This window comes from Somniosus microcephalus, chromosome 2 (assembly GCF_052327205.1).
Source record: "Somniosus microcephalus isolate GS21.2 chromosome 2, FLI_Smic_1.0, whole genome shotgun sequence".
NCBI classification, from domain to species: domain Eukaryota; kingdom Metazoa; phylum Chordata; class Chondrichthyes; order Squaliformes; family Somniosidae; genus Somniosus; species Somniosus microcephalus.
The window spans coordinates 331,802,454-331,827,500 of record NC_140988.1 but is presented as its reverse complement, the minus strand read 5'-3'; positions in this window follow the sequence as shown (position 1 = coordinate 331,827,500).

Below are 25,047 nucleotides of genomic sequence, written 5' to 3'. Positions count from 1 at the left end.
ATTTAAATTCCACAAGAGAAATCAGCATAAAGATGAGAGCAATGCTGATTACCTTACGGAACTACGCAAGCTATCAAAGCACTGCCAGTTCGGAGCAGGACTGGCAGATACCCTACGGGACAAATTTGTCTGTGGACTCCTGAGTGAAGGAACCCAGAAGAGGTTACTCTCAGAGAAAGAGCTGACGCTAGATAAGGCTTTCAGCGTGGCAGTATCGTACGAAGCAGCAGCAAGGGGAGCTGCGGAAATACAGCAAAAGCCACAGGAATACGGCACCCATGAAATGACACGGGGATTTGAAAAATGTTATCGCTGCGGCAGAACAACCCATGACCAGAAGGACTGCTGGTTCAAGGACAAAACATGCAGGCAATGTGGAAAGATGGGACACATTGCACGAGTTTGCAGGTCCGGGAAGAAGACTAACGACAGCAAAAAGACTACTAAAGAAAAGTACAGGAAAGTACAAAAGATGACGGACAGTAGTTCTGAAGACCAGAAGAGCGATAGTGAATCCGGGAACAAGAGACTAAGCTGTCTCAAACTACACAACGTAATCGCAAAAGAGGATCACCGAACCATTTGGGTCACCCTCACGATAGCAGGGTCCCAAGTCAAAATGGAATTGGATAAAGGATCAGCCCTGACCGTCATGAATCGACGAGACTACGAGCGGCTATTCTCACACATACCCTTGAAAGACACATCCATTGTCTTGAAGACATATACGGGGCAGAAAGTATACCCCAGAGGGAAAATAAGGGTGCCTGTCGAATACAACGGCAAGGAAATACAGAAATTGTATCTGTACATACTGCAAGATGGTGGACCACCGTTATTGGGATGTGAATGGATCAGAAAGATAAGTTTAGACTGGCACTCCATTCAGGCACTGACTGTGGCTGGTAAAAAGGATGACGACGTCACACCTGGACGATTGTCAAAAATCTTAGCTAACGCTAAAGAGGTATTTCAACAAGGACTGGGAACTCTTAAAGGCGTAACCGCCTCGATAAAAATAGAAGAGAATGCAATTCCCAAGTTTTTCGGTACCGTATGCAATTCGCCCAGCCGTCGAGGCAGAGCTGGAGAATCTGGAGAATGTTATCTAAGGTAGACTGGAGCGAGTGGGCGACACCCATCATTCCTGTCACGAAGAAAACGTTAAACAATAAGTCTGAGGAGCCAAGGAAGGTTCGCATCTGTGGGGACTTCAAGGTGGCTGTGAACCCAATCCTTCACACAGTACAGTATCCTCTTCCGAGGATAGAAGATATTTTCGCCTCACTATCTGGAGGGAAACGTTTTACAAAAATTGACCTAGCGCAAGCATATTTGCAGATGGAGGTTGAAGAATCCTCTCGGAAATATCTCACGATAAACACTCACAAAGGTCTTTACCAGTATAATCGACTGGTATTCCGAATAGCATCAGCTCCGGATATATGGCAAAGAGCAATGGAACAAGTCCTGCAAGGGATTCCGGGGACTCAGTGTTACTTGGACGACATCCTAGTGACAGGTGAAAATGACAGTGAACACCTTGCCAACCTAGAGCAGGTGCTCACTAGACTAAGAGAACATGGGCTACGAGCCACTCGCCCCAAGTGCGAGTTTTTAAAGAAACAAATATCGTATTGTGGCCACGTGATTGATGAAGAGGGGTTACATAAGTCCCCTGACAAAATTGAAGCGGCAGTTAAGGCTCCAGTGCCTGAAAATGTGTCGCAACTGAGGTCATTCCTCGGATTGGTGAATTACTACCATAAGTTTTTGCCGAATTTGTCCACAATTCTGCACCCACTGAACGCCCTGCTACAAACTGGAGTAGCATGGAAATGGAGCGATGAATGTAAGCGGGCCTTTCAGACGTGTAAAGGCCTGATCACTTCAAGAGAAGTATTGGCTCACTACAACCCATCACTACCGATAAGATTGGCGTGTGATGCGTCTCCCTACGGCGTTGGAGCGGTACTGTCATATAAATTCCTTGATGGTTCAGAGAGGCCGATAGCTTTTGCGTCACGCTCGTTAACTTCAGCCGAGCGTAACTCGCCCAGATTGACAGAGAGGCCCTCAGCCTGGTGTGGGGGGTGAAGAAGTTCAATCACTACCTGCACAGACAGAAATTTACTCTACTAACTGATCATCAACCTTTTGTCTCCATTTTCAACCCTAAGAAGGGCGTCCCAATAATGACAGCACAACGGCTACAGAGGTGGTCCCTTTTCCTAGGGGCACACCAATATGACATAGAGTACAAAGGAACTAAACAGCATGGGAATGCTGATGGATTGTCACGCCTACCGTTGCCGACGGTGGAAGAAGCACCTGCAGTGGATCCTGTGGAGATATTCCATTCGACCATAGTCGAATGTCTACCTGTGACGAATGCAAACATAGAAAAGGAAACACGAAATTACCCAACACTCTCCAGGGTCTATGAATTAACGGTGAAGGGATGGCCAGCACATGGCGAACCACTGTTGCCAGCATTCTCGCCGAGAAGAGAACAGCTGTCAGTGTGCCGAGGAACCTTGATGTGTGGATCCAGAGTAGTAATTCCACCCAAATTGAAGGATAGAGTGCTCAATGAGCTTCATGAGGGTCATCTGGGAGGGGTAAAAATGAAGAACTTAGCCAGAGCGTTTGTGTGGTGGCCGGGAATCGATAGAGAAATTGAAGAGATGACCAAGAGCTGTACAGGATGCCAGAAGGTCCAAAACGCCCCACCACAAGCCCCTCTACATCCATGGGAGTGGCCCTCATCTCCATGGCAAAGGGTACACATTGATTTTGCTGGTCCATTTATGGACTCGATATTTTTAATTGCGGTGGATGCACATTCAAAGTGGCCAGAGGTAATAAAAATGTCCTCAACCACTACAGAAAAAACTATCACAGTCTTACGAACCATATTCGCCAGAAATGGGCTGCCTGAACAGATTTGCTCCGACAATGGACCACAGTTTGTGTCTGAAGAGTTCTGGAGGTTCTTAAAGAACAATGGTGTTAAGCATTACACATCCGCCCCATATCATCCAGCCACCAATGGATTGGCTGAGAGGTTCGTTCAAACATTCAAGAAGGCTATCAAGGCAATGTGTAATGAAGACATACCCCTACAACACAAGGTGGATAACTTCTTGTTTGCCTACCGGAATGCGACACATGCAGTTACCAACCAAACTCCAGCCATGATGTTCTTCAATCGAAGACTAAGATGCTGCTTGGATTTGGTTAAGCCAAACCTCAGAAGAGATGTGGAGAACAGGCAGTTTCAGAATATGAATGAAAGGCCAACCAGGAGTTTCAAGATAGGTCAACCAGTTTTGGCCCGGGACTACCGCACAGAGAAATGGCAGCCAGGAACGATCTGCACACGGCAAGGACCTCTAATGTATACCGTGGACGTTGGAGAGAGCATTGTAAGATGCCATGCTGACCAGATTCTAGAGTCACTGGAAAACGTCAAATCTACACCACGATCCTATACACCTGGTGATGAAACCGAAGTACCAATTGTATCTACCTCAGAATCGGTGATATTGGAAGCAGACGAACCAAACAACGACGTTGATCCCAAATCAACTTTGCCAGAAGAACCTGATACCCCAAAGAGGCGTTATCCGGACAGAATTAGGAAGCCTCCTCAAAGACTGAATTTATAATTGATTAACTTCAGCTAATGTATATAGCAACTGTAATTGTAAATATGTTATTTAATTATTAATCGAATGTTATGTACTGTTTAGCTAAAAGGGGAAGAATTGTAGTGTATGTACCTTGAAGAAGGAACTATATTCTGCAGCCCCTGTATACTGCAGTACCAGTAGTGACCACCCCTGTATATAAGCCTGTGTAGTAACTTTGTATAGTAGTTCCAGTTTTGTCTCCATTCAGTAAACACCTGTTATAACCAACTTCTGCAGTCCGTGTCTCAATTACACACGGACATTACGGAACCTATCAAGCTTCACCTCCAAAGTAGGAGATACTGGTGCATATCTTTCAGAAATGGTAGCATAGTGGTTATGTTACTGGACTAGTAATCTGTGAGAGGTGAGTTCAAATCCCACTAGCAGCTGTGGAATGTTAATTCAGCTAATTAAATACATCTGGAATAAAAAAAATACTAGTGTCACTAATGGTGACCATGAAATTATCAGATTGTCATAAAAACACATCTGTTTCACAATGTCCTTTAGGGAAGGAAATCTGCCATCCTCACCTGGTCTGGCCTATATGTGACTCTGGACCCCCAGCAATGGGATTGACTCTTAGCTGACCTCTGAAATGGCCTAGCAGGCCACTCAATTGCACACAACTGCTACAAAAAACAATGGGCCAGAAATTCGCGTCCCCATGTGTGAGTACGTGCTGTGTACTCACGCGTGGGGCCAACGAAAGTGCCGGTTTCGTGCATGCACTGGAAACCAGAACTTCTGTTTCCTTGAAGGAAGGAGTTTGGAGGTCAAACGCATGCGCCAGAGAGGCAGCGCGTACGCCTGGAACTTCTGATTTTTTTTTACAGGTTTCTCCGGGAGGGTAAGTCTCCAGCAGCTGCGCATTTAAAAAGCAGTCGCAAGGCCTGCTTTTAACAAGGTAAGTGGTGAACTAAATAAAATTAAAACATTTTCCCAACAGGTTTATTATTTTTAAATACGTTAAAGAAAGGTAAGTTTATTTTTAGCCCCGTTAAAAACTGTAATTAATTTTTTCAAAAATTTAAATTATTGTTTAAAATAGTTATTTTATGTAATTTATAGTTATTTTAAAAATGTGATAAAAAAAATTATTTGAAGTTTTAGTTAGGTTTTGGGGCTGATCTCTATTCATAGATTTGACAGGTCTTCTTGTCAAATTTATGAATGGAGATTCCCTGCTACGATTGGCTCTCCATGGCCCATGTGATCCCAGGGGACGCTACGAACGAACTGCGCCCCTGGGATAAGCAAGCACTGCGCGCCGGCAGCTGGAGGATGCCCAGGATCGGAATCCCATGTGGGCCCACTATGGTAAACCACTGTTGTTGTTGTTGTTGTTGTTGTTGTTGTTACACACTGTTGTACCTATGCATGCCTCAACATGTCTCGGCTGGCTCCACCCACACAGGCCCAGGTATAAAGGTGATTGACCTGCAGCCCCCTGCCTTCTTGGAACCCAGTCAACCATGAGAGGCATGCTCTGTTCTTTGCTAATAAAAGCCTTTAGTTACTCTCTTAACTCTCAGTCTTTTATGAGTAATTGAAAGCGCATCAATTTTATTAGCAAAAACAAAATGTCGACATTTGCTGAACAGCAGGCTGCTGCACCAAACGCTGAACAGCAGGCTGCTGCACCAAACGCTGAGCAGCAGGAGCTGCTGCGAGCCCTCAGACCAACATGCCTGGACCTAGACCCCCAAGAAGCGGGTTCGGCTACCAAATTCGCGCATTGGCTGCGTTGCTTCGAGGCCTACCTGCAAGCCTCAACTGTGACCCTGGACGAAAACAAGTTGGAAATCCTGGCCTCAAAGGTGAGCCACCAAGTTTATACAATAATCCAGGACACGACAACCTACGCGGCGGCTATCGGTCTGCTAAAAGGGCAATACGCATGCCCGGTAAATACGGTCTATGCCCGGCACCTCTTAAGATCCCGCAGACAGCAGCCCGGGGAATCGGTGGAGGCCTTCCTACGGGCACTACGGATACTCGGCCGAGACTGCGATTGCAAAGAAGCATCAGCCGCAGCACACACGGAGGGACTGATCCGAGATGCTTTCGTTGCGGGTCTAAGGTCCGACTACTCCCGGCAGAGACTGTTGGAAAAGGGAGAAATGGACCTGAGAAAGGCAGTGTCCCTCGCGCTCTCGCTCGACGCGGCCCACAGGAATATGGACGCCTTCTCCCCTAACCGCTCCGCAACGTGGACGCCACAACCTTGGGTCATGGGACTGCCGCCTTCAACTGCTGCTGCGATGTCCAAGGCACAGAAATGTTATTTTTGTGGCCAGGCAAAACACCCCAGAGCACGCTGCCCGGCGAGAAACGCTACCTGCTCCGGCTGCGGAAAGAAAGGACACTATGTCAGCGCCTGCAAAGGTAAAACTGCTAACGCCAGCAGCGCCGCGTGCGAACCGTGGGGGCAGCCATCTTGGACTCCCCCAGCCGCGTGGGGATCGGGACCATGGGCGCCGCCATTTTGTCCGCCATCTCGGACGTCTCCAACTTCAACCACGGGGGACCCGGACTCAACCACCGCCTCATCTGACGACCACATCGACTCGCTCGACCATACGCTGGCCTCCGTGACGCTGGACCAATCTCTCCCTCATCAACTGTCCAGGTCCATGATGGACATTAAGGTAAATGGCCGCGCCACTATCTGCCTTTTTGACAGCGGGAGCACGGAAAGCTTTATCCACCCTGACACGGTGCGGAGTTACTCTCTCCCGGTTCTGCCGACGCGACATCGGATCTCTTTGGCTTCCAAAGCCCAGTCAGCGGACGTCGGTGGCTACTGTGTAGTGACCCTTTCAGTAAGGGGCACAGAATACAAAAATTTTAAACTCCTGGTCCTGCCCCATCTTTGCGCTGCCGTTCTACTGGGGTTGGATTTTCAGTGCAACCTTAAGAGTGTCACATTAGCGTACGACGGACCCCTCCCCCCACTCACAGTCTGCAGCCAGCAGCTTTTAAATCGCCCGCCGCGCAACATTTGCAGCCTCTCCACCCTTAAAGTCCCCCCCCCCTCCTTGTTCGCTAACCTCACCCGCGACTGTAAGCCCATCGCTACCAAAAGCAGGCGTTACAGTGCCGGGGATAGGAGCTTCATTAAATCCGAGGTAGCAAGACTCCTGAAGGAAGGGATTATTGAAAGTAGCAACAGCCCATGGCGAGCACAAGTGGTGGTAGTGAAGACTGGCGAAAAACAGCGCCTAGTTATTGACTACAGCCAGACGATCAATCGCTACACCCAGCTAGATGCATACCCACTCTCCCGCATATCTGACATGGTCAATCAGATAGCACAATACCGGGTGTTCTCGACGATTGATCTGAAGTCGGCATACCACCAGCTCCCCATCAGGGCTGAGGACCGCCAGTACACAGCTTTTGAAGCTGACGGTCGTCTCTACCACTTCCTCAGAGTTCCCTTCGGCGTCACCAACAGGAGATGGACCGGATGGTCGACCAGAACGCGCTCCAGGCCACTTTCCCCTATCTAGACAACGTCACCATCTGCGGCCGCGACCAGCAGGACCATGATGTTAATCTAGAGAAATTCCTCCGTACGGCCCAGCGGCTGAACCTAACATACAACAAGGACAAATGTATGTTTCGTACCAAGCGCCTTGCCATTCTTGGCTGTGTAGTGGAGAACGGAGTCATCGGCCCCGACCCCGACAGGATGCGCCCCCTTATGGAGCTCCCCCTCCCCCACTGCCAAAAAGCACTGAAGAGATGCCTAGGGTTTTTCTCGTACTATGCTCAGTGGGTGCCTGATATACCTATCAATTCATCCAATGAAAAGTGACGAGTTAAGACAGTAACTATAGGTTTTTATTGGCTAAATAACAGAGCCCACCCTCGTGGGTGATCGGATCCAACAAGGAGGAATACCAGCCAGTCGACCACCTTTATACCTGGGCAAGTAGGTGGAGCCATGGGCGGAGTCATCAGTGGTCAGCCCAGGTATAACAGCGTGACAAGAGGCGACCTCGTGTAGTGATACAACAGTGTAAACAGTGATAACCATAGTGTAACGATATAACAGTGATAACCATAGTGTAACGATAGTGAACGATAAAAGTGGTTTACCACATTCACCCCTTGTTTAGATTTGAGTCCGGCGGGGTGAAGTGTACTACCAGTTCGGGTATGTCAGTCTGTCCGGAGGCCTCGTAAGCCTTTCCGATCGTCGCAGCAGCGGCGGCGGTGATGCAGTATCCGATGTTAATGCTGGTGTCTGCGTGGTCGGCGAAGGCTTGTGGGGTTCCGGCATGCCGTCTACCTGGGCTGGATTTGGGGGGGTGGTGGGGGGTAACGGTGGTGTCTCAGGGGTGCCCGAGGGTGCAAGGTCTCGTAAGGAGACTGTGTCCTCCCGCCCGTCTGGGTATGCCACATAGGCGTACTGGGGGTTGGCGTGCAGGAGGTCCACCCTCTCGACCAGGGGGTCCGTTTTATGGGCCCTCGCGTGCTTTCGCAGTAAGACGGGCCCCGGAGAGGTCAGCCAAGTTGGTAGCGTGGTTCCCGTAGTCGACTTCCTGGGGAAAACAAACATTCGTTCATGGGGGGTGGCGTTAATGGCAGTGCAAAGCAGTGACCGGATGGAATGCAGCGCTGCTGGGAGGACTTCCTGCCAGCGAGAGGTTGGGAGGCCCTTGGACTTTAAGGCTAAGAGAACGGCCTTCCAGACAGTCGCGTTCTCTCTTTCCACCTGGCCGTTCCCTCGGGGGTTGTAGCTGGTGGTCCTGCTTGCAGCAATACCTCTCGCTAGTAGGAACTGGCGAAGTTCCTCGCTCATGAAGGAGGAGCCCCGGTCGCTATGTATATAGTTCGGGAACCCGAACACGGCGAAGAGGTCGTTCAGGCATTTGATGACCGTGGTACTGGTCATGTCTGGGCAGGGGAAGGCAAAGGGGAAACGGGAGTACTCGTCAATGATGTTGAGGAAGTACACATTACGGTCAGAGGACGGGAGGGGCCCCTTAAAATCGATGCTCAAGCGCTCGAAGGGGCGGGTGGCCTTGATCAGGCTTGCTCTGTCCGGCCTAAAGAAATGTGGTTTGCATTCGGCACAGGTTTGGCAGTTCCTGGTCATGGTCCTGACCTCCTCGATGGAGTAGGGCAGGTTGCGGGCCTTAATGAAGTGGTAAAGTCTGGTGACTCCGGGGTGACAGAGGTCGTTGTGGTGGGTCTGCAGTCTATCAATTTGCGCGTTGGCGCATGTACTTCGTGATAGAGCATCTGGGGGTTCGTTCAATTTACCAGGCCGGTACAAGATCTCATAATCATAGGTGGAGAGCTCGATTCTCCACCTCAAGATCTTGTCGTTCTTGATTTTGCCCCTCAGCTTGTTATTAAACATAAAAGCGACTGAACGCTGGTCGGTGAGGAGGGTAAATCGTTTGCCTGCCAGGTAATGCCTCCAGCGTCGTACAGCCTCCACGATCGCCTGGGCCTCCTTCTTGACCGAGGAGTGTCGGATCTCAGGGCCCTGGAGGGTCCTTGAGAAGAAGGCCACCGGTCTCCCCTCCTGGTTAAGGGTTGCGGCTAGGGCGAAGTCGGATGCATCGCTCTCCACTTGGAAAGGGTTAGACTCATCCACCGCGTGCATTGTGGCCTTAGCAATGTCTCCCTTAATGAGGGAGAAGGCTGCGCACGCTTCTGCCGTCAGGGGGAAGGAGGCGGACTTCATGAGGGGTCTGGCTTTGTCCGCATAATTCGGCACCCATTGGGCATAGTAGGCGAAGAGTCCCAGGGTCCTCTTCAGCGCCTTTGGACAGTGGGGGAGGGGAAGCTCCATGAGGGGGCGCATTCTTTCGGGGTCGGGGCCGATGACTCCGTTCTCTACTACGCAGCCGAGGATGGCAACACACATTTCTCCTTATTGTAGGTGAGGTTCAGCCGTTGGGCCGTACGGAGGAATCTCTCCAGATTAACATCATGGTCCTGTCGGTCGCGGCCGCAGATGGTGACGTTATCTAGATAGGGGAATGTGGCTTGCAGCCCGTTCTGGTCAAACATCCGGTCCATCTCCCTTTGGAAGACCGAAACCCCGTTGGTGACGCCGAAGGGAACCCTAAGGAAGTGGTAGAGGCGGCCATTCGCCTCGAAGGCGGTATACTGGCGGTCCTCAGGGCGGATAGGGAGTTGGTGGTAGGCCAACTTAAGGTCGATGGTAGAGAATACTCGGTACTGTGCAATCTGATTGACCATATCAGATATGCGGGGAAGGGGGTATGCGTCCAGCTGGGTGTACCGGTTTATGGTTTGGCTGTAGTCGATGACTAGGCGGTTTTTATCGCCGGTCTTAACGACTACGACCTGGGCACGCCAGGGGCTGTTGCTCCTCTCGATGATGCCCTCTTTCAGGAGACGCTGCACCTCAGAGCTAATAAAAGCTCTGTCCCCGGCGCTGTACCGCCTGCTCTTGGTAGTGACGGGTTTACAGTCGCGGGTGAGGTTGGCGAACAGGGAGGGGGGCGGAACCCTGAGGGTGGATAGGCCGCAGGTGGTACGCGGTGGGCGGTTTAAAGGCTGTTGGTTGTCGACTGTGAGTAGGGGGAGGGGTCCACCGTATGCCAAAGTGACACTTTGAAGGTGGGATTGGAAATCCAGCCCTAGTAGGACGGCAGCGCAGAGTTGGGGCAGGATGAGAAGTTTAAAATTTTTATACTCCGTGCCCCTAACCGACAGGGTCACAACACAGTATCTGCTGATGTCTGTTGAATGGGACCTCGACGCCATCGAGATCCGGTTGCGCGTTGGCTGGACAATGAGGGAGTAGTGGCTCACCGTGTCTGGATGGATGAAACTCTCCGTGCTTCTGCTGTCGAACAGGCAGGTCGTGGCGTGGCCATTTACTTTGATGTCCATCATGGACTTGGACAGGTGATGCGGGCGAGCTTGGTCCAGTGTGACGGAGGCTAGTGTATGGCTGAGTGAACTGCTGTAGTCTGCGGGTGAGGCTGTGGTCGGGTCTGGAGACAAGGTGGCGGTCGAGTGTGGTGAACAAAATGGCGGTGCCCACGACGTTGCATAAAATGGCGGAGAAGATGGCCGCCCCCACAACTCACATGAGGCACTGCCGGTGTCGGTGGCCTTGATCAAAGATGGCCGCCCCCACGACTCACACGAGGGGATACTGGCATCTGTGGCCTTGATGAAAGATGGCTGCCCCCACAACTCGCATGAGGCACTGCTGGCGTCTGTGGCTTTCCCCCTGCAGGCCTTCGCGAAGTGACCTTTCTTGTGGCAGTCGGAGCAGGTCGCGTTTCTTGCAGGGCAGCGCGCCCTCGGGTGTTTCGCCTGGCCACAGAAAAAGCAGCCGGCGGCGCGATCGCGGGGCTCCGATGTCGCAGCCGGTACCGGGGGTGGCGGTCCCGATCGGTTCCGGGACGCCGACGCTGAGGTAGGTCCCAGAGGCGGCGGTGCGAGGGGTATTGCGGTCGGGGTCGGGCCCGAGTCCTAGGGTCGTGCAGCACAGTACCTGGAATATGCCTCGAGGTCCCGATGGGCCACTTCCAGAGAGCGAGCGAGGGCTGCAGCTGTGTTCAGGTCGAGGTCCTTTGATTCGAGCAGTCTTTGCCGTGAGTAGTCGGACCGAAGGCCTTTCACGAAGGCATCGCGGATATTCTCTTCAGTATTTTCTGCAGCCGTTACAGCTTTAAAGTCACAGTCCCTGCCGAGTGTTTGTAGCGCCCGTAAAAATTCATCTACAGACTCTCCTGGCTGTTGTGGGCGGGATCTTAGGAGGTGTCTGGCATACATAGAATTTACCGGGCTCCGGTACTGCTCTTTCAGCAGGTTGAGGGCGGCCTCGTATGTAGTAAGGTCCTGGATGAGTGCAAATACTTTAGGGCTCACTTGGGTGGTCAGAACTCTTAGTTTGGATCTCTGAGGCACGCCGGATTCTCCCAGGTAGGATTCGAAACAGCTCAGCCAGTGTTTGAAGTCGAGGGCTGAGTTTGCTGCCTGTGGGTTTAGATCCAGGTACGGCGGTCGGAGGGCTCGCAGCCAGGCCGGCTGCTGTGGCTGTTGTAGCTGGGCGTCTGACTGGTCGTTTGGCTGCTCCGTTAAAGACATTTCAAAATTTAGCCAATAAAATTGATATACCTATCAATTCATCCAATGAAAAGCGACGAGTTAAGACAGTAACTATAGGTTTTTATTGGCTAAATAACAGAGCCCACCCTCGTGGGTGATCGGATCCAACAAGGAGGAATACCAGCCAGTCGACCACCTTTATACCTGGGCAAGTAGGTGGAGCCATGGGCGGAGTCAGCAGTGGTCAGCCCAGGTATAACAGCGTGACAAGAGGCGACCTCGTGTAGTGATACAACAGTGTAAACAGTGATAACCATAGTGTAACGATATAACAGTGATAACCATAGTGTAACGATAGTGAACGATAAAAGTGGTTTACCACAGTGCCCAACTATGCAGACAAAGCCAGACCCCTCATCAAGTCCACCTCCTTCCCCCTAACAGCAGAGGCCTGTGCAGCCTTCACTCTCATAAAAGGAGATATTGCGAAGGCCACAATGCACGCAGTGGATGAGTCCATCCCTTTCCAAGTGGAGAGCGACGCATCCGACTTTGCCCTAGCTGCAACCCTTAACCAGGCGGGGAGACCCGTGGCCTTTTTCTCAAGGACCCTCCAGGGCCCCGAGATTCGACACTCCTCTGTCGAAAAGGAGGCCCAGGCCATTGTGGAAGCTGTGCGACATTGGAGGCATTACCTGGCCGGAAAACGATTTACCCTGCCCACTGACCAGCGTTCAGTAGCTTTTATGTTTAATAATAAGCAGAGGGGCAAAATCAAGAACGACAAGATCTTGAGGTGGAGAATCGAACTCTCCACCTACAATTACGATATCTTGTACCGGCCCGGGAAACTCAATGAGCCCCCAGATGCCCTATCACGTGGTACATGCGCCAACGCGCAGGTCGATAGACTGAAGACCCTCCACAATGACCTCTGCCACCCGGGGGTCACCAGGTTTTTTCACTTCATCAAATCCCGTAACCTGCCCTGCTCCATCGAGGAGGTCAGGACCATGACCAGGAACTGCCAAATCTGTGCCGAGTGCAAACCGCATTTTTATAGGCCAGACAGAGCAAGCCTGATCAAAGCCACGCGCCCCTCTGAACGGCTGAGCGTCGATTTTAAAGGGCCCCTCCCCTCCTCCGACCGCAATGTGTACTTCCTCAACATAATTGATGAGTACTCCCGTTTCCCGTTTGCCATCCCTTGCTCAGACATGACCAGTACCACGGTCATTAAATGTCTGAATGACCTCTTCGCCTTGTTCGGTTTCCCTAGCTATATTCATAGCGACAGGGGCTCATCCTTTATGAGCGACGAACTCCGGCAGTACCTGCTCTCGAGAGGTATCGCTACAAGCAGGACCACCAGCTACAACCCCCGGGGGAATGGCCAGGTGGAAAGGGAGAATGCGACGGTCTGGAAGGCAGTCCTTTTAAACTTGAAATCTAAGGGCCTTCCGACCTCTCGCTGGCAGGAAGTCCTCCCTGCGGCGCTCCATTCCATTCGGTCACTGCTCTGTACAGCCACCAATGCTACCCCTCACGAGAGAATGTTCTCCTTCCCCAGGAAGTCCACATTGGGGATCTCGTTACCGACATGGCTGACTTCTCCAGGACCCGTCCTACTGCGGAAGCACGTGAGGTCCCATAAGACGGACCCCCTGGTCGAGAGGGTGAGCCTCCTCCATGCCAACCCTCAGTATGCTTACGTGGTGTACCCGGACGGGCGGGAGGACACAGTCTCCATACGAGACCTCGCACCTTCGGGTGCTCCCGAAACACCCCCCTCGCCATCCACCACTACCCACGCCTACCCCCAGTACGCTTACGTAGCGTACCCGGACGGGTGGGAGGACACAGCCCCCACACGAGATCTCGCACCTTTGGGTGCCCCTGAAACACTACCATTGCCATCCACCACTACCCACAACCCAACCCCGCTAGATGGCATGCCGCAGCCCCAGGACCCGTCATTGACCACCCAACCACTCAATGAGACGCCAGACTCAACGTTGGATGCTGCACCATCACCGCCGCCACCACGACGATCAGGACGGCATACAAGGCCACCTGATAGACTTACTTACACGAACCTTTAGTACACTTCACCCCGCCGGACTCAATTTTAAACAAGGGGTGAATGTGGTAAACCACTGTTGTTGTTGTTGTTATTGTTGTTGTTACACACTGTTGTACCTATGCATGCCTCAACATGTCTCGGCTGGCTCCACCCACCCAGGCCCAGGTATAAAGGTGATTGACCTGCAGCCCCCTGCCTTCTTGGAACCCAGTCAACCACGAGAGGCATGCTCTGTTCTTTGCTAATAAAAGCCTTTAGTTACTCTCTTAACTCTCAGTCTTTTATGAGTAATTGATAGCGCATCACCCACAACACAATGGCAGGCGCGCTAGGCAAGTGCAGGTCGGGGGCTTGCACCTGCGGGAAGCCCCCGATCCGAATTTCTGGCCCAATAAGAATAAAACCAGACGGACCACCCGGCATTGACCTCGGCACCAGCTTCGTGATACGACAATGGCAAACCCAGCCCAGTCGACCCTGCAACGTCCTTCTTACTAACATCTTTGCCAAAATTGGGACAGCTGTCCCACAGACTAGTCAAGTAACAACCTGCCATAGTCATACTCACAGAATCATACCTTTCAGCCAATGTCCCAGATTCATCCATCACCATCCCTGGGTATGTCCTGTCCCACTGGCAGGACAGACCCACCAGGGGTGGCGGCACAGCGGTATACAGTCGGGAAGGAGTGGCCCCGGGAGTCCTCAACATTGACTCTGGACCCCACGACGTCTCATGGCTTCAGGTCAAGCATGGGCAAGGAAACCTCTTACTGATTACCACCTACTGCCCTCCCTCAGTTGATGAATTAGAACTCCTCCCTGTTGAACACCACTTGGAGGAAGCACTGAGAGTAGCAAGGGGACAGAATGTACTCTGGGTGGGGGGCTTCAATGTCCATCACCAAGAGTGGCTTGGTAGCACCACTACTGACGGAGCTGGCTCAGTCCTGAAGGACATAGCTGCCAGACTGGGCCTGCGACAGGTGGTGAGAGAACCAACACGGCGGAAAAACCTACTTGACCTCGTCCTCACCAATCTACCTGTTGCAGATGAATCTGTCCATGACAGTATTGGTAGCAGTGACCACCGCACAGTCATTATGGAGGCGTAGTCCCGTCTTCACACTGAGGACACCCTCCATTGCGTTGTGTGGCACTACCACCGTGCTAAATGGGATAGATTCAGAACAGATCTAGCAGCTCAAAACTGGGCATCCATGAAGCGCTGTGGGCCATCAGCAGCAGCAGAATTGTATTCCACCACAATCTGTGACCTCATGGCCCGGCATATCACTCACTCTACCATTACCATCAAGCCTGGTTCAAAGAGGAGTGTAGAAGAGTATGCCAGGGGCAGCACCAGGTGTACCTAAAAATGAGATGCCAACCTGGGGAAACTGCAAAACAGGACTACATGCATGCTAAAAATCGGAAGCAGCATGCTATAGATAGATCTAAGCAATCCCACAATCAATGGATCAGATCACAGCTCTGCAGCCCTGCCACATCCAGTCGTGAGTGGTGGTGGACCATTAAACAACTAATGGGAGGAGGACGCTCCATGAAAAACCCCATCCTCAATGATGACAGAGCCCAGCACGCGAGTGCAAAAGACAAGGCTGAAGAGTTTGCAACCATCTTTAGCCAGAAGTGCCGAGTGGATGATCCATATCAGCCTCCTCCTGAGGTCCTCACCATCACAGAAGCCGGTCTTCAGCCAATTCGATTCACTCCACGTGATATCAAGAAACGGCTAAGTGCACTGGAAACAGCAATGACTATGGGCCCTGACAACATCCCGGCTATTGTCCTGAAGACTTGTGCTCCAGAACTAGCCGCGCCTCTAGCCAAGCTGTTCCATTACAGCTACAACACTGGCATTTACCTGACAATGTGGAAAACTGCCCAGGTATGTCCTGTCCACAAAAAGCAGGACAAATCCAATCCAGCCAATTACTGCCCCATCAGTCTACTCTCAATCATCAGCAAAGTGATGGAAGGTGTCATCGACAGTGCTATCAAGCAGCACTTACTCACCAATAACCTGCTCACTGATGCTGAGTTTGGGTTCTGCCAGGACCACTCGGCTCTCGACCTCACTATAGCCTTGGTCCAAACATGAATTCCAGAGGTGAGGTGAGAGTGACTGCTCTTGACATCAAGGCAGCATTTGACCGAGTGTGGCATCAAGGAGCCCTAGTAAAACTGAAGTCAATGGGAATCAGGGGGAAAACTCTCCACTGGATGGAGTCAAACCTAGCACAAAGGAAGATGGTTGTAGTTGTTGGAGGTCAATCGTCACAGCCCCAGGATATCGCTGCAGGAGTTCCTCAGGGCAGTGTCCTTGGCCCAACCATCTTCAGCTGCTTCATCAATGACCTTCCCTCTATCATAGGGTCAGAAGTGTGGATGTTCGCTGATGACTTGTTCAGTTCCATTCCCAACCCCTCAGATAATGAAGCAGTCCATACCTGAGTGCAGCAAGACCTGGATGACATTTAGGCTTGGGCAGATAAGTGGCAAGTAGCATTCGCACCACAAAAGTGCCAGGCAATGACTATCTCCAACAAGCGAGAGTCTACCCACCGCCCCTTGACATTCAATGGCATTACCATCTCTGAATTCCCCCACCATCAACATCCTGGGGGGTCACCATTGATCAGAAACTTAACTGGACCAACCACATAAATACTGTGGCTACAAGAGCAGGTCATAGGGTAGGTATTCTGCGGCAAGTGTCTCACCTCCTGACTCCCCAAAGCCTTTCCACCATCTACAAGGCACAAGTAAGGAGTGTGGTGGAATGCTCTCCACTTGACTGGATAAGTGCAGCTCCAACAACACTTAAGAAGCTCGACACCATCCAGGACAAAGCAGCCCGCTTGATTGGGAACATGGAAACATCATCACCTCCAAGTTCCCCTCTGATGCGCTATCAATTACTCATAAAAGACTGAGAGTTAGAAGAGTAACTAAAGGCTTTTATTAACAACAGAATGGAGGTCTGCCTCGAGTGGTCGACCGGTCCAGGATACCAAGGGCTGGGGAGCAGTCACCTTTATACTAGGACCTGTGGGAGGAGTCAGCCGAGGCATGTCCAGGCATGTACACAGTGGAATACAAACAGGACAAACAGGAATACAAACAGTGGTTTACCACATTCACCCCTTGTTTAAAATTGAGTCCGGCGGGGTGAAGTGTATTAAAAGTTAGTGTATTGGAGTCTCTCCGGAGGTCTTGTCTGCCGCTGTGATCGGCGTGGCAACGGCAGGGGTAGTGAAGCTTCCGGCGTCGAGTCCGGCGTAGGCTGTGGCACAGGCGTGTCGTCCTCGTAGATGTCGAGCGGGTCGCGGGGCCCAGGCCTACCGTCTGCTGGGGCTGGATATCGGATCGTGGGGGGGGGTGGTAGTGGGTAGTGGGTTACTGCGGCCCCCGAGGGTGCAAGGTCTCTTATGGAGACTGTGTCCTCCCGCCCGTCCGGGTATGCGATGTAAGCATACTGGGGGTTGGCGTGGAGGAGGTCGACCCTCTCGACCAAGGGGTCCGTTTTATGGGTCCTCACGTGTCTTCTCAGTAGGACCGGCCCTGGGGACGTCAGCCATGGCGGTAGCGATGTCCCTGATGTGGACTTCCTTGGGAAGACGAACATTTTCTCATGAGGGGTGGCGTTAGTGGCAGTGCAGAGCAGTGACCGAATAGAGTGGAGCGCATCGGGGAGCACATCCTGCCAGCGGGAGGTTGGAAGGCCCCTTGACTTTAAGGCTAGCAGGACGGCCTTCCAAACTGTCGCATTTTCTCTTTCCACCTGTCCGTTCCCCCGGGGGTTGTAACTGGTGGTCCTGCTTGTGGCAATACCCCTAGTTAGCAGGTACTGACGGAGTTCGTCGCTCATAAACGATGAGCCCCGGTCGCTATGGATATAGCTGGGGAAGCCGAACAGGGTGAAGAGGTTGTTCAGACATTTAATGACCGTGGCACTGGTCATGTCCGGGCAGGGGAAGGCGAACGGGAAACGGGAGTACTCATCAATAATATTGAGGAAGTACACATTGCGGTCGGAGGAGGGGAGAGGCCCTTTAAAATCAACGCTCAGGCGCTCGAAGGGGCGAGTGGCTTTTATCAGGTGGGCCCTGTCTGGTCTATAAAAGTGTGGTTTGCACTCAGCGCAGACTTGGCAGTTCCTGGTCATGGTCCTGACCTCCTCAATAGAGTAAGGCAGGTTGCGGGCCTTGATGAGGTGGAAGAACCTGGTGACCCCCGGGTGGCAGAGGTCATTGTGGAGGACCCGTAGTCTATCGATCTGCGCGCTGGCGCAGGTGCCACGCGATAGCGCATCCGGGGGTTCATTTAGCTTCCCGGGCCGGTACAAGATCTCGTAGTTGTAGGTGGAAAGTTCGATTCTCCACCTCAAGATCTTGTCATTTTTGATTTTGCCCCTCTGCTTGTTGTTAAACATAAAAGCAACTGAACGCTGGTCAGTGAGCAGGGTAAACCGTTTTCCGGCCAGGTAGTGCCTCCAATGACGCACAGCCTCCACAATCGCCTGGGCCTCCTTCTCAACAGCGGAGTGTCTGGTCTCCGGGCCTTGGAGGGTTCGTGAAAAGAAGGCCACGGGTCTCCCCGCCTGATTGAGGGTAGCGGCCAGGGCAAAGTCGGACGTGTCGCTTTCCACCTGGAAGGGGATGGATTCGTCCACTGCGTGCATGGTGGCTTTGGCAATGTCCTCCTTGATACGGTGGAAGGCTAAGCGGGCCTCTGCCGTCAAGGGAAAAGAGGTGGACTTGATCAGCGGACGGGCCTTGTCCGCATAGTAGGGGACCCACTGGGCGTAATAGGAGAAAAACCCTAGGCACCTCTTCAGGGCCTTGAGGCAGTGGGGCAGTGGAAGTTCCATAAGGGGACGCATCCGGTCGGGGTCGGGGCCGATGACTCCGTGTTCCACAACACAGCCAAGGATGGCGAGGCGGTTTGTGCGGAATATGCACTTCTCCTTGTTATATGTCAGGTTTAGGAGTTGGGCGGTGCGGAGGAATTTTTCGAGGTTTGCGTCATGGTCCTGCAAGTCACGGCCGCAGATGGTCACATTGTCCAGATATGGGAAAGTGGCCTGCAACGCATTTTGATCTACCATCCGGTCCATCTCCCTTTGGAAGATGGAGACCCCGTTGGTGACGCCAAATGGAACCCTAAGGAAGTGATAGAGGCGGCCGTTTGCCTCAAAGGCAGTGTACTGGCGGTCCTCAGGGCGGATGGGGAGCTGGTGGTACGCTGATTTCAGGTCAATGGTCGAGAAGACGCGGTACTGCGCGATCTGGTTGACCATATCAGCTATACGGGGGAGTGGGTAGGCGTCCAGCAGGGTGTAGCGATTTATTGTCTGGCTGTAGTCGATGACCAGGCGCTGCTTCTCGCTGGTCTTAACGACCACAACCTGGGCTCGCCAGGGGCTGGTGCTGCCCTCAATAATCCCTTCTTTCAGGAGCCGCTCCACTTCGGTTTTAATGAAAACCCTGTCCCCGGCACTGTATCGCCTGCTCTTTGTGGCGATGGGCTTACAGTCGGGGGTGAGGTTAGCAAACAGTGGTGGGGGTGTGACTCTGAGTGTGGAGAGGTTGCACCTGGTGCGCGGCGGGCAATTTGGAAGCTGCTGGCTGCGGACTGTGAGTGGGGGTAGGGGTCCACCGTACGCCATCGTAACACTTTTAAGGTGGCACTGAAAATCTAACCCCAGCAGGACGGCAGCGCAGAGGTCAGGCAGGACCAGAAGTTTAAAATGATCGTACACGGTCCCGTCTACTACGAGTGTCACCACGCAGTAGCCGCCGATGTCCGCCGACTGGGACTCGGAGGCCATAGAAATTCGCTGTTGCGCAGGCAGGACTGGGAGAGAGCAACGCCGCACCGTGTCGGGGTGGATGAAGCTCTCCGTGCTCCCAGAGTCAAAAAGGCAGATTGTATCGTGACCATTTACCTTAATGTCCATTGTGGAACTGGCCAGTTGGTGCGGTCTCGCTTGGTCCAGTGTAACAGATGCCAGCGTAGGGGTCGGTGTGTCGCTGCGGGTATCAGATGAGGCGGTGTCGGGGGCCTGCTGCGTCCCGGCTGTCGTCCAAGATGGCGGCATCCATGATCCCCATGTGGCTGGAGGCGTCCAAAATGGCTGCTGTACCGGTGATTCGCACACGGCCGGGGAGGTCCAAAATGGCGGCCCGCATGGCCCACACGCGGCGCTGCTGGGGTTCGGGGTGGCTTTGGCCCTGCAGATGCTAGCGTAGTGTCCCTTCTTCCGGCAGCCCGAGCAGATCGCATTTTTCGCCGGGCAGCGCGCTCTGGGGTGTTTTGCCTGGCCACAGAAGTAGCATTTCTGGCCTTGGGGCACTGCTGTCTGGCCTTGGGACACTGCTGCGGTAGTTGGGCCGTTGTTGGGGTGTGGCTGGGGTGGCACGGCGCTATGAGGCGGTCCTACCGTGTCCCAGGCTGTTATTCCCCGCGGCGTCCACGGTGCAGAGGAGTAGGCATCCATGCCCTGGTAGGCTGCATCCAACGACAGTGCGAGTTCAGAGGCCTTGTTGAGGTCGAGGGTACTCTGCTCCAACAGTCGCTGTCGTGTGTAATTGGATCTGTGGCCCGCTACAAAAGCGTCCCGGATAAGTTCCTCTGTGTACACGGCGGCCTTTACATCCTTACAACCACAGGCCCGGCCAAGCACAGACAGTGCCTGAAGGTATTCCACGGTCGATTCCCCAGGTTGTTGTTTACGACTCCCCAGGAGGTGCCTGGCGTACACTTCGTTCACTGGGCGCGTGTACTGGTCCTTGAGGAGCTTGATAGCATCCGCGTACGAGGTCGCGTCTTGGATGACCGAGTACACTCGGTGGTTCACTTTGGAGGTCAGGACATCCAGTTTGTCCTCGTCCGATTTGATTGCTTCGGAGGCGGTCAGGAATTTTTCGAAACACTTAAGCCAGTGAGTAAACTTGGTGGATGAGTCCGCCTCCCGATGATCTAAGTCCAGGCATGCTGGTGTGAGGATCTTCTCCATTATAAAAATGTTGTTAATAAAATTGATGCGCTATCAATTACTCATAAAAGACTGAGAGTTAGAAGAGTAACTAAAGGCTTTTATTAACAACAGAATGGAGGTCTGCCTCGAGTGGTCGACCGGTCCAGGATACCAAGGGCTGGGGAGCAGTCACCTTTATACTAGGACCTGTGGGAGGAGTCAGCCGAGGCATGTCCAGGCATGTACACAGTGGAATACAAACAGGACAAACAGGAATACAAACAGTGGTTTACCACACCCTCCAAGTCACACACCATCCTGACTTGAAAATATATTGCTGTTCCTTCATCATCGCTGGGTCAAAATCATGGAACTCCCTCCCTAACAGCACTGTGGGAGTACCTTTCCCACACGGACTGCAGCGGTTTAAGAAGGCAGCTCACCATCACCTTCTCGAGGGCAATTAGGGATGGGCAATAAATGCTGGCCTTGTCTGCCATGCCCACATCCCAGGAACGAATAAAAAAAAATCTACCTCTGAGACCTCCCAATCGGTCTCAAAGGTAAGTGGTGCCGTGCTGCTGTTCTTCACAATGTCACCTGCCTAGCAGCTTCTAAAAACAGGTACATGGCCTGGTGCCTGCCCCTTCTTGCTGCTGTCCACCCATGCAGGTGCGGTGCCCCCATCCTCCGTGCTTGTTCCTCCCCCCACTGCTGTTACCACTAGCCCCAGATGTACTCTCAGCTCTGCCACCCATTAACTGGAACTAGCTATCAAATTTTTCAAGCACTCTTTAAAACCACTGCTGCAGTCTGGCACGTTTTCCCTACCACCTTCCTCTGTATCCTGGGCTTTTAAAAAAGGTAAAAGATCAAATTAAGTACACGTTTAAACAAACATTTAATTGTATCAAAGGCCAATTTACAGTTGTGGTTTTGCAGTTTCCAAACAAAACTCCATATAATCATGGAATTCAAATCTGAAAATATCACTAACACTTCTACAATGAAATGAAATATGATTTAATCAGTCACTGTAAATCAGTGCATGTTACATAGCATAAAACTGCATATCCTCTCACTCACCATGAGCAATGTCACTGGAGATCTGTTAGTACAGAGTGAAGATTACAGCATTGTTTGTACTGGGAGCTTATTAAGCTGAGGGAAAGGCCATAAACCTCAAAAGCCACAGAACCATTCTTATGTTGCTTCAGTTCCCTCGTGAAAAAATGTTCAGATTTAGTTGATTATAAAGTGTTTTAGCGGTTATTTCTGTAATTCTAAAATATTTGTGCTGGGAAACAGAAACTTCTCCATTTTCTAAGGTCAGCAGTCAAGTGCTCCCTGCTTGTAACACGCTTACGGAAGGGCCAATTTTTGTCTGGTGGGTTAGTTGAGCAGGGGAGCAGCCACCTGCCCGATCGCACCAGTGAGAGGCCCGAACCATCTCGGGGTTGAGTCTCATAAGCCGGTCGGGGAGGCCTTGGTATAGGCCGATTTTCCCCCCCTCTCCGACCGCCGAGCTGCCTCAGCGCACCCATTCAGCACCCGTAGTTGGTTGGCTACATCCAGTCCCGTGGGAGGAGGCGAGCCCGTATGGCGAGAACCAGAGAGCTAATGGAGAAAAATTTGTTAGCCCACTGACGCGGGATAGAGTAGGGTGATTTATTATTTTTTTCTTATTATTCATGAGGAGGGATTTGAAATTAAATGAAGTAAGTTTGTTTTTATCAAACTGTCACTCTGTGTAAGTGACCATATCTGTAAAATAATTTGCCTTGTCTCCCTAAAGTATTTTCAGTTCTACAGAAAGATTGTAGAAGCATGTGTGAAAGACATGATAGAGGGTGCTATGGTTATGCCCCTGGGTTATTGTATGATTAGATATTGGGCAGAATGGGGATACCCCTGAACCTAAGACATGGGGACCACTTATGGGAGCAACCAATATCGCTGAACCTGAGAGAAGATCTAAGGCAGAACTGAAATTTGTAACAGACCATAATCTTTACAATCAAAGAGGAGAAGCTGTGACTTAATGTAATGCCATCCTAGTAAACTTCTGTATGTATCCTGGGCTGTTTAGGAAGGACTTCAAGAAGAAAACAGTTGTTCTAAAGAGACATGGGCCTAGAAATTGGGGAATGCTGGAAACCTGCCGGTAACATTGGCGGCCAAGGGTAATGGCCGCCTGCCATAAGAGTGCAGGCAGTACTGGCATTTTGGTGCTGCCTGCTCATTATCACCAGTGTAGCGGTGATTTGCTAGTGCAATGCGCTCTGTGCAGTGCTAATCTCAGAAGGAGGCCAAAGGTCGCCTCTGTCTCCCGCTCGCAGTGTTGGGGAGCGGGGAAGAAACGAGCGACCCGAACAGTTGCTGTACGTCGTCCAAAACTATTAGCTGCCACCCGATGTTTATCGATTTTTTTGTTTATGACATGAATGCAGATAAAAGATCTTATCAGAGATCATCTTCAGTCGCTGCGACGGAGTTCACCCATTGATTTACTGACCCACAAACACCATAGGCTTCCCGGAAAGCTGCCAGAAAATGCAAACACCCCCCGCCACTGATGGGCAAAAATAAAAGTTTAAGTTTGGCAAAGGAGGCGTTTGAAGTTCCAGCGTCCATCCTCATGAGTCCTGCCAGACTCCTCACGGCTGTTAACACTGCTGAGAGACCTTTTAGCGGCAGCAAATACTGGAGTCATTTAGCACGGGCGGCAATGTGAGCGGAGAACTCCAAAATGGATGAGCTGGCGTCAACTTGGCATTGCACGCCGATTGACATCACGCTCCGCCTCATTAAAATACTCTCGCCGATAGCAGATAACAGCAGCGCTGCCAACCTGCCGAAAATGGCTGCCGCTGCAGTGCCCGCCACCAGCTGGCGGTGGAGCGCGGCCACCTTTTTTTCTCGCTATCTTGTGGCGCAAACCACCTGAATTTCTAGGCCATAAACTTCAGTTGGCTGTGGGTTTAACAAAAGCCATGGGGTGGGGTAGCCATAATTTATTTGTTTCCGGGAAGAGTGCTGACACTCCCCCATACTATTACACTACTAGGAACAGAGGAACAAGTTGTGTAGCAGAGCGGGCTCCACAAACTGTATTACTGAATTCTGGGAAAACCCGGTATGATGGTGGGCTTTCTGAACCACACTGCTGAATACTGGCAATTCTTGCGTGGAATTCTGGTAAGCCAAGGTGTTCTTAAGTCAGCAAATGGCTGATTATCCTGGCACCACAATGGCTATAATCAAGTCCAATTGCAGTTTGAACGGCTAAATGGCTGGTTCAATGTGCTTGTGATCCCAGTCATAGGGCAAGACTGGCAGCTCAATATTCCGGGGTACAGAATCTTCAGGCGAGACAGAGGGGGAGGTATAAGAGGAGGGGGTGTCGCAATATTAATTAAGGAGTCAATTACTGCAGTAAGGAGGGATGATATATTAGCAGGGTCCTCTAATGAGGCCATATGGGTGGAGCTTAAAAACAAAAAGGGGGCAAGCACTTTGCTGGGAGTGTACTATGGGCCTCCAAACAGTCAGGGGGAGATAGAGGAACAGATATGTAGGCAAATCTCAGAGAAATGTGCAAATAATAGGGTAATAATAATGGGGGATTTCAACTTCCCCAATATTAACTGGGATAGTCAGAGTGTGAAAGGCTCAGAGGGTGTAGAATTCTTAAAGTGCATCCAGGAGAGCTTTTTGAGCCAGCATGTAGAAAGTCCTACAAGAGAGGGGGCGGTACTGGACCTAATTCTAGGGAATGTGGCCGGCCAAGTGGAAAAGGTGCTAGTAGGTGAGCACTTTGGTGATAGTGACCATAATATGGTAAGATTTAAGGTGGTCATGGAAAAGGACAGGGATGGGCCGGAAATAAAGGTTCTAAATTGGGGGAAGGCCGATTTTAATAGGATAAGGCAGGATCTGGCCAAAATGGACTGGGATCAGCTACTTGTAGGAAAATCCGCATCGGAGCAATGGGAGGCTTTCAGAAGGGAGATTGAGATCACACAATGGCAACATGTTCCCGTAAAGGTCAAGGGTGGTTCCAAAAACCACAGGGAACCTTGGATGTCAGGGGATATACGAGAATGGATTAGGAAAAAAAGGAGGGCTTTTGGTAGATACAAAAGGCTAAAGACGGAGGAAGCCCTAGAGGAGTACAAAAAGTGCAGGGGGATACTTAAAAA